The sequence below is a fragment of the Glandiceps talaboti genome, chromosome 2 (assembly GCF_964340395.1).
Source record: "Glandiceps talaboti chromosome 2, keGlaTala1.1, whole genome shotgun sequence".
Taxonomy (NCBI): Eukaryota; Metazoa; Hemichordata; class Enteropneusta; family Spengelidae; genus Glandiceps; species Glandiceps talaboti.
Window position 1 is genome coordinate 228,635 of NC_135550.1, and position 11,107 is coordinate 239,741.

An 11,107-nucleotide genomic window follows, 5' to 3' on the forward strand; every position below is an offset into this window, starting at 1 on the left:
AATATGGCTGCCTGGCAGCCATTTTGTTTGTGAATTTTCCATGTCCAAAGCCATAACTCAGACTCCATTTTCATCGTGATATGATCCCCCATACCCAACCAATCCTTTATTGTTGGAGGCATATTCCATGTCCAACAAGCACACACAACATATCTAAGTCTGTTTGTTTTAGGTTCACAAATGTTGTTGCGTGATCAGAGTAGTGATAATTCCTTAAAACCCAATTATAGCGGGGCTATGTCATTCTCAATTACTTGTTAAAATGTTGTTTTATATAATTATCTCATTGCACACTGACACTAGCGTTATTTCTCAATTCATTTTGAAGCGACAATTTGATATGGAAAGAATGGCCCTGAATTTGTAAACAGAGCTGTACCTTCGACATCAAAATCCAAACTTCAATTTCCATTATAATGATAATGACAAGGAGAATTCACTAAGTTCACCTTGGGTTCCGACATAAACGAGGCCATAAAAGTTTTGGGAGTTGGGTAAAGAAAATGATTATTTTGTTGTGTTACTTATTTGAGAAAGCACCATCCATTTTTTTTACTTTGAATGTGACATCTTTTCGGCAACTACTTTGAAAGATACGACATTAGGCCAGAAAAAATGAAAAAGCTGTTCAACCTACCCATATATTTTTTTCTGGTGATGGGCAATATATCCTCATGCGGTCTTCACATTTTTTTTCAAAATTAAGGATATTTCTTTATATTTTCTGAATAGTACATGTAACAATATACATTTGAGTCTATTCCAAATTATATAATATCTTATACAGTGGTTTAATTGGCTCTGCTGATGCATACAAGCATGAATTGAGATTAAATTAAGCTGTTGCATATCCAATGTGCACTAAAAAGAATTGAACAAAAGTTTACAACAATTGGAGTGGGCTGAGCAGTCACTGGGCCATCACACGTCTGAAAGTCTTGAAATGTTTTGCTCTTTATTCGGGATTTTTTTGAACCAAATTAAACTTCAGGAGAAGTCATTCATCTTTCAGCTTTGCCACAACAAAATACACTTCCAGATAATATGTAATGCATAGCATTATTGTTTCAATTCTGGTATTTATTACCATATTCAAGCATTGTAAAACTTTAAATTATATCAATGGTTTGATATTTCATGCCTCTAAATGGCCTCCTACACTGTCTTATTACCTCCCGTAAGGGTACGGGAGGTATTAAAAGGGGAATGTATGTCTGTCCGTTTATCTGTCTGTCTGTCTGTCTGTGTCTGTGTCATCATTTTCTAAAAATCGGCTGTCTTAATTGTAATGAAATTTGGAATATATAATCTTTAGGGTAATGGCTAAACCTGATTAAGTTTTGAGCCAGGTCTGTTAATGTTTAATTAGAGAAATTTGCATATTAATTAAATCTACTTATTATGCAATATCTTAAGACTGCATATTTCAATTTCAATGTAATTTAGAATATTCGTTAAACATATCATACATTTGTCCTATAAAATTTGTTGATGTGCCTTACAGCGTTAATGAATAATTTGCATAATTAATTATTTTCGGTAATTAGGCTATATCTTAAGAATGCATACTTCAATTCCAATATAATTCAGTACACACGTTAACCATAACAATCACATATGTCCTGTAAAGCATGTTGATGTACCTTTCAGTTTTAATGAATAATTTGCATAATTAATGATTCTTGGTAATTAGGCTATATGCTACGACTGCATACTTCAATTTAAATACAATTCAGTACATACATTAACCATAACAAATTGTGTATGTCCTATAAAGTTAGTAGAGGTACCTTACAGTGTTAATGAATAATTTGCATAATTAATGATTTTCGGTAATTAGACTATATCTTAAGACTGCATACTTCAATTTCAATACAATTTAGTACATATGTTAACCATAACAAAATAAAGTAGATATGTCCTATAAAATTTTTGATATAGCTTACAGTTTTAATGAGAAATTTTCATAATGAATGATTTAAGTAACCTAGGCTGTATATTAAAAATGCAAGCTTCAAATTTCGTATAATATGATACATATATCAACTATAATAATACGCATCTGTCCTATGAAGTTTGTTGCTACAACTTTTACCTAGTATTTTGAATAATGAACGATATTCAGTAATTAAGCAGTATCATACACTCTTACATACATTAACCTAAGAAAGCACGCTTGTCCAAAACCAAAGCCTGTTACCATAGTTTTTTTAGTTTAATGAGTTATTTGCATAATTAGTGATTCCCTTACGGGAGGCATTCAGTGTAAATCTGGTTTTCAATTTGTTTTCACCTTTGGAGTTGTCTCCTTCCAATCTGTAGCAATCAAGGTGATAATTGTCTTTCTCCCAAAACAAGATGGAAGATGGAAGGTGTCTGGCTGAGTACCTCCCTGTATATGTTAGAGCTAATTAGAGACATGTAAATCCACATCCTGTGTACAGTAATCTCGTTCGGAGTATTATTGTAGTTGGCTATCACTGATATTTTATGCATCATTGTATCATATGATTTTATATCTCCACTGTAGTGTAGGTGACAGAAGGGGTGGCTAAAATAATGCTTGACATTCATTTGGCGGGGCTTAACATTTTGTTTAGAAGAGAGGGTGAGAGGAACTACACCATTTATTAACCGTAAATTGTGTACATTTCCTAACTGTAGCTATGCAGACAAATTGCATGAGATAGTATCAAGATGACTGAATAAGTTCTATCTAAACTCGACCTGAAATATTTTGCTATCATTATATATGGTTTGTTTTATCCTTGTCAAGTATTGTGAAAAAATGAAATTGACCTACCTACCCAATGTGATGAGTTAGGTTACCCGTTGGCCAGCATTTTTTATTTTTTCTGGCCTTACATATATTTAAATGCGTATTTTAAAATATATATATTATGTAAATTGCATGCAAAAGTATGTAAATTAGCACATTTCTAAATTTTAAATGATTGCACTCAAGACAAAGTTCTGCCAACCCCCCCCCAACCCCAACCCCCCCGGCAATTTGGTCAGACTACGGCCCTGCTAATGGTTCATTCGTTGGTTTCGAGTGTCCCAAGTTAATGATTTGTATGCACACACAAAGACACACAGACATATATACATTTAGATACAATGTGTTGAGAATAAAATGGCAACAGTATAACCTGGTTACTGAAGTAACCCATTATTATTTTGACAATGAAACTGTATGATACATCCTAGCTAAGAAACCTAGGCAATTAGGTCTTGTTGACCAACATGTTTTAACAAAATTAACGACAGACACTTCATTATCTCCGAGACTTTTACCCTAAAGTAATGTACGTAATTATGCCTAGCAACAAGACCATGCCCATAGCAACAATCAACTGATGGCGTGTATTGTGAAGATGAAATGTATATGTAGAGAGGAAAGTGAATTTGGTAAATAATAACTTCAAACTTCATTAATTTTTAATGGCCATCGTCAATAAAGACAGAACTATGTGGATACTAACGAACTTTATTAGAGAACACGCTAAGAGCGAAAGTACAAGGGAACAAACAGAACAAACAAACTATCATATAAACGAAAGGATCCACAAGTGGACAGTGTGATGGCGTGGTTCCTTCTCCGTCTCTCTTGTTGTCCTTGTTGTAAAGTTTACTTCTAACAATACTAGATTCTATTTCAATATTTGGTGCCCTCTTGAGCACGAGTTATATAAACATTGACTATCATAAGTAGGTGATATCAATAAAATTATTAAAACATGGAAATGCGGGCGGCACTTGGCTCGCACCCTTACAGGCATTGTTATGGCCTCAGTGTCACACATGAAGGATATTGACAGTGTTGTGAAGTATATAACAATGTGGTACTATGGGCGGCGCTTGGCTCGCACCCTTTAAAGGCTTTATTATGGCCTCAATGTAACACAGTATTAGTCCATGATCCAATCTCCAGATTCTTGCCATGCTGGTAGTTTACGGCTTCTAGTACACTTCCTTGTTATGTTTGCTTCAGTCTTGTGTTCTAGCTTGTTATCGTTTTTAGGTTTAATGCTGGTAATTGATTCTGTAGGATCTGGTGGTGTGGTTATTGCTTCTGGAGGTTGACTATCCAAGGTTGTTGTTCCGTTGAAGTCAGTGGCCATTTCTTTCTCTTGTTGGTGTATAGGGGTTGTGTTTGATATGTCATTGGTATTGGTGTTAAGTGGTACTTCATCCATGTTCATTGCGGTAATAGGTTTGTCCTGGTCTTGTTCAACGCTGTACTCTAGGCCTCTAACCAGCCCTGGTCTGCAGCGTGCAGTGTGGTTTGTTTTACCTTGAAGCAGTCTGTGAGCTTTACTTCATGAGTTTTGGTACGGAACTGTGATTTGATAAATTTTCTGATGTTGCATTTGTCATTATTTATTTCTGAAACTAGGTACTTATCACGGCTTCTTGTCTTGACTTTGTCCTTGTACAGGAACACTAGGTCTCCCATGGAAATGTTGTGACATGGTAGTGATGTTTTTCCATGGGCTTTTGATTTACCGCTCGGGAAATGGTCTTGGTTGCGTTTGAAGTGTTGGTGTAGGATTAGTTGTCTGTCATCAACTGCTAGTTGTTCACCGGTTACTTGGTCTCGTTGCGTCCATATTTCGCGTGCTGACAGACCTCCATGTCTGATTCGTGAGTTCATATTTACTGTTGCGAGTGCTAGAGTGACAGGCGTTAACATACTGCATTCTGGGTTAATGTTGAGGCATTCCAAACCAAGTTCTTTTACGGCATTCTCTGCTACTGGGTTTTTGTTGACGTTCTTGACATTGCCAATAGTTAACTTGATACCAAGAGCCTTTATGGATGGGTCGTTTGTGAGGGCTGTTAGACCTGGACCACCATCTATACGGATTGATAGTTCTTCATCCCCAAGGGGTCGTACCTCAGCGCACAGGGTCAGTATTGCATCACGTATATGGTGATGTTGTTCACTTTCAATGAGTGCGGTGAGTGTAAACGAAGAGACAGTTTCCCTAAGGATAAAGACGTATTGTCGGTACCGACGCATGATGTCTGCTGCAAATGTCCTGCTGATATGTTCTGGGGGTGGCGATGTTGATTGTGGCGTGAGATGAGTAGGTATGGATTTCAGGGCTAGGCAATGGTGGCACGAGGAGCAGGTTCTGTCGAGTGCTTTGTCCATGTCTAGGGCATAGAAGTATCTACTGAGGAGGCGTTTCATCTGTTGATGTGATGGATGATTGAAACGTAGGTGTGTTGCTGTCAATAGGCCGTCAAGTACGCCTCGTGGTACAACGATACGTTCGCGTGTTGGCTGGAAAGGTTGACTGTCCTTGACTACCAGGAGTCCATCGTTGGCAACTGTGAGGTCCCGTAGATATCTTTTGATGTCTGGTATTTTGGTTTGTTTTTTCGTTGGACGTGTTCCTTGAGTTAGATGTGCATGAGTTCGGCGTAGATCTGCGCATTCCAGTTGTGTAGCTAACCAGGCTGCACGATTTGTGAATGGCATTTTGGTGTGTCCATCGATGACATCTGGGACCGTTATGTGGTATACTACTGATTCCTCCAGGTTTTCTACAAATTTACAAATTTGGCATGTTTGGTCTGAGCATTCTGCCGGGTGGCAACTTGCATAGTCAGATGGTAAATTGGCAACACCTGCGTTGTGTTGGATGTTGATCTTGTAGCGGCTTACCATCAAGAGAAATGTTGTTACCCTTGAGCTGGCCGAAAATTCCCCTCTGTTTAATTTCTGGCATGCTTGTACACATGGTCTACTGTCAGTCAGGAGTTGTGTATCATGTTTTGATTGAATAATGTATGGGGCGAAGTGCATGATGGCTGAGGCAATGCAGAGCGCCTCAATTTCACAGGGTAACCAGGTCACCTGATGTTTTCTGAGCTTGGCACTAAAGAAGCCCGATAGGAGTAGTGAGCCTTTCCTGCGAGTGTACAGCGTGGCCGCGATGCCCCTTTTCTTGACTGATCCATCAGTTACTATCCATAGCTGGTCTTGGGGGTGAGGCATAGTTATAGTTTTATTGTCCTTGAGGGCAAGCTGTGCGCATTTGAATGCTTGGAGTAATTCGTCTGACCAAGTTAGTTTGTCCCGTGACTGTTTCCCTGCAGCTGCTTGATCCAGTGGGTCAAGTAGGTCTGCATATCCCTTGAGTACTCTACTAAGGACTTTGTAGGAGCCAATGAAGGAGCATTGGCTCTGCACCGTTTGTGGTGGGTCGACTGATGCTAGTGCGGAGATCCTATGCTTGTATTGTTCCTCCTGACCAGATCCATCCAAGTATGGTAGCTGACTTTGGGCAGATGGTTGTTTTTTTGCGGACAGGCGTAGGTTGTTTGAATGTAGTGCTGTTAGTGTGCGTTTCCAGTTGATTAGTGTTTCTTCTGGAGTATTACCACCAATATACAGATCATCCGCTATTTTGGTAACGAATCCCTCCTGAATCAGGTCTCCCAGCACTCTGCACATAAGCTCTTCTAGGCATGTTTCAGATCCTGGTATTTCTCATGGCAGATCGGGTGTATACTCTCACGCCCTTGAAAGGGGTAGCTACTCCACAGTATTTCATGGATTTTTTCGATAGTGGTATCTGATAGTATGCCTGGTTCAGGTCTGTTGCGATGACATAATTCCAAGTTGCTATGTCACGTAATACTTTGTTGACATTTGGCATTAGTGATGGCTGAGGTTTGCTATACTGACTGACTTCTCCAAACGATGTTACTAGTCTATGGCCCCCATTTGTTTTCTTTACAAGAAATGATAGGTTAAGGTATTCGACCGTGGTGTTGACATCTTCGGGTTTCGCGAAGACTCCCATGGCTTCGAGTTCATCAAATTTGTTCTGTAAGATGATGAGGTTGTCCCTGTTGTAGTGTGGTAGCCTGCCTTTACGTTGTGGTGGAAGCACTGGGCCCATGTTCACCGTTGATTCAATTCTGCCACTCGTACCATTATATTTACTAATTTCAGGGTTGAAGACATCGTCATATTGAAGGTTGAGTGATTCAAATTCATCCCACATTTGTACTGAGAGTTGCCCATCTGGGTCTAGGTTTATGTTGGTGGAGTATGGTTTACTCGGTGGTTTGGGTGTAGCTTGTAGTTCCACAACCTTGGTGATTGGTATTTCTGTCACCAGTGGGTGAGCTTGGCAGAGATGATCATGTTTCTTAATGGTTAATGGTTCATTTGTTGGGTTTGTGACCCGAAGTGTATATCTGACTGAATGGATCTCTTGTGGGTGTGGCCAGGCGCGGTTAGTGGTATTGGTCTGGTTGACCTTGCTGTCGAAGCGGGGTTCCAGTGCTAAGACAGTGTCCGGCTCACCCTCAGTTGGAGTAGTTAGTTGGATGTACTCCCCCGGGAGTAATGTCTGTCGTGTTGGAGAGCGTAAGAGGAAGGTTTGTGTACGACGGATGGATGTGGTTGTGTGTGGCTGGTGACCATAATGGATTATGTCCACTCCATTGATGACGATCTGACGTTTGGCTGGACGGGTTGCGATATCATTGGTAACAAGGAAGGGGTTTCCTGCGAGCACATCAACATCTAGTTTGTCTACAACTAACGCATCTAGGTGGAAAATATGCTTGTCGCGAGTTAGTTGGCAGTGTACTTCCCCTGTGATGTGTAGTGGGGTGATACTATCTGCTTGGTGTGCTACCTGTGAGGCTGGTGTTACTGGCAAACCGATTGACCTTGCGTATGGGGCCCTGATTAAGTTTGAGGTTGCGCCAGTGTCCAGTATAATTTTGACACTATGGCTATCGTAGTAGGTGTAGAGGAATGGTGATTGTATGATGTTTACCCGTAGTGTTGTTGGGTGATCTAGGAGGCCGCTAGGTTGGTTAGTGGCCTCTTCCGGTTGTGTATGGTAGTCGTCCTCATGGATGAATTGTTCGGGGTCGTTTTCATCATCCTGTTGGACAAGGCGAGTGCGACCAATGGCTTGTTTGTCTTCATCCGGCAGGAATCGGCAATCGATAAGGAAGTGTATAGAGTAGCCTCCATGGCTGGCTGCACGGCATATGGTACATGATCTGGTAAACTTTTTCCGTCTTTGGAATGCACGAGGTTGTGGGGTGTACTGTGATCGGGAACTTGCATTGAAAGCACCTGTGCGCATTATTCTATTATCTTCGATGTTACGTAGTTCATCCTGCAACGATGGTAGCGCCTGCGAGATTTCAGGTTTCAATGACGCTAACGATTTGTTTCGTAAGGCAGAGCCATACTTCATTTTGACTAGTTGAGGCAGTCCCGGGTTAATGAGCTGCAGCCATAAAAATACTATAGTATTTTCAAGTGTTGGGGTCATGTCTTCATCTGTTGTTAATTTCTCTCCTTGGTGTGTAATTCCACCGTCCTTAGTCATGAGGTTGTCATCAAAGAATGCTTGTAAGCGTTGGTAAAAGTGTTTCTGGTTTTTCAGCTGGTTGGAGGGCGATTTTCCATAGATCCAGAAAGTGGGCCCCAGTTGATTGGAAGCCAAAGTACTGGCGTATCTTTTGCCAGATGTCATTCAAGGATGTTGATTGTTTGATAATAGAGCTTCTAGATATTACACTGCAATAGTTTGCTATAAAACCAAGCATTAGATCCAGCTGTATATTTTTTGCGTGGCTGCTTTTCGTTTGGCGGCTGGGACGGCTTCGGCCCCTATTTACATTTGAAGGGCTTTTCTTCTGCCACTCGAATCCGTCTGTCAGAAATGCCGGGAAGTTGTCATCGAGTGACAGCAGGTACATTAAATTCTGTCTCCAATTTTTGAACGATGTGATAGTCTCGTTTTCCGTTAGTTGCCATTGTTTAGGCGCCCTGAGCGATGCCATGATGTTAGACTCGGGGGCGTATACGGGTAGTACAAGTATGAAGTATTAACAGTGAACGGATAGTTCTGAATACTAAGCTGTTTCTACTGCGTCCGTTGTTCATAAAGTTGTTTTGTTGCGTCCGTTGTTAGCTCTGATGAGTCTTCTGTTTGTTGAAGGCTTTGTGAGGTCGTGGATTCTTTGCTTCCGCTGCCACCACGTCAATAAAGACAGAACTATGTGGATACTAACGAACTTTATTAGAGAACACGCTAAGAGCGAAAGTACAAGGGAACAAACAGAGAACAAACAAACTATCATATAAACGAAAGGATCCACATGAAGTAAGTGGACAGTGTGATGGCGCATTTTGTTTTACTTTGTCGCCAACTTTTCAACCATTTTACAACTGTAATAAATTTATTACTTATTCTTTTGAGTAGTTTTTTTCAGAATGTTACAATATATGTATTCAGAAATTTGGAATATTGCAAATAGAAATGATGACACTTTACATTTTATATACTGTTTACATGTAACAAAGTTTGATTCACTGAGTTGAGCATTTATTGCACACAGAGAAACAATATACAAGTAAAAGAAAGCCGCAAAGCAATACATGTAGAAAGTGATTATCATACAACATTATATACAATACTACCCATACAGTATGTAAAGCCCACAACAGAGTCATTGCTTTTGCATGTAAATGAATAAAAATGACATGACGGTCTAGGTTTGACTGCATGAGATCTCTTTCACTCCTTGTAACCCCTTTCAAATTCCAGCGATCATGTCCCTCAAGTGTTTTGATGTGAGGCAGATCATGTGATGTGGTTTGGTTATGCTATATTAAACTGATGTAAATTGTGATAGGAGTTGTCATATAGAAGTATCCATCACGTAACTGTGAGTCATGTTTTGCTATAGACAGTGGAGAAGATAATTTTCCACTGTCTATGGTTTTTCACAATATGCCTGCATGTATTACTTTGCCAAACAATACGAAAGGTACTAGTCTATCTGCTAGACCTCAGATATTCTTCAAATAGAAGACGACACACGACCGAACATCGCTATCGAGGATGGAACATCCAAGGTCTAGCAAATGTCATCAGGATATAAATAACTGGCAATCAGAGAACCGTATTTTAGCGACAAGCACAAACAGAGGACAATAGCTAATTTGACATGCATATTCATCTTAAGGAGGGGCTTGTAAAAATAACCACCAATGCGTTAACTGAAATGTGTGAATGTCATGTCTACACACTCATCAAACACAATTACCATAAACCGATAAGACATAGTAATGACGTAAATGTGTTTGTCAACACCTGCATGCAGAGATTGAATATATTAAAGTATATATATGCATATATGGCCCAACCCACCGCTTATCGTAATCGAATTCTATATAGCCTCGCATAAATCAACAAACCACACGATATTATGCGATATTTTGATGGGAAAGTTTGCTATCCTCCTGACAGAATCATCAAATGTAATAGATGACTTGCAATATCGGCACTTGAACTCTCATGTGAACTTGAAGCCCACTCAGATCAAATATCGTTGACATGTAAATGCATACCGCCTTATGTTATCGACCTACACTGAGTATATTCATAATTTTGACTGTCCCAAACGAGCAAGTTTTACAAGGCAATAACTCAGCTAAAGCTCACTCGATTTCCAACCTGTTTCCACAGAAATTGTCAGCTTCCGGTTGAAAGTAATGCTATCGGACCTTTGACCCTTACCGATGACGCAGTCACAGCTGTTTAAACAACAAAACACTGATAGTACCCGAAGAGGGACTCTGGTAGCTTTCGGTGTAACGTTGAAAGTGCTAGAGACCCTTGTAGCATACCTGAGGCAAGGATCGAGCTGTTAATCCCCAGATTAACACCTTGAACAATAGCCATTACCGATATGTCTTCTTACTTGTCTGTGGGTATGTCAATGATACTTGTATTAAGATCAGAGAAGTAGATGACCCAGGATTCACTGAGCAGATCAACAACATAGACCCCCCCCCCCCCACATCAAGTTCACCATGGAGGAAAAACAAGATAACAAGATGGCAAACTATCATTCCTTGACACCTGTGTACTACCGTGAGAAATCAAGGATGGTGGCAGAACCTACACACACAGATCATTATTATAACTTTCATTCTAATCACCACCTACAACATAAAAGATCAGTTGTCTACTCTCTCCTCCACTGGGTCGACTCAGTAATCATGGAAGAAGACGACAAAGTGAGAGAAAGGCACAAATCAAAGCAG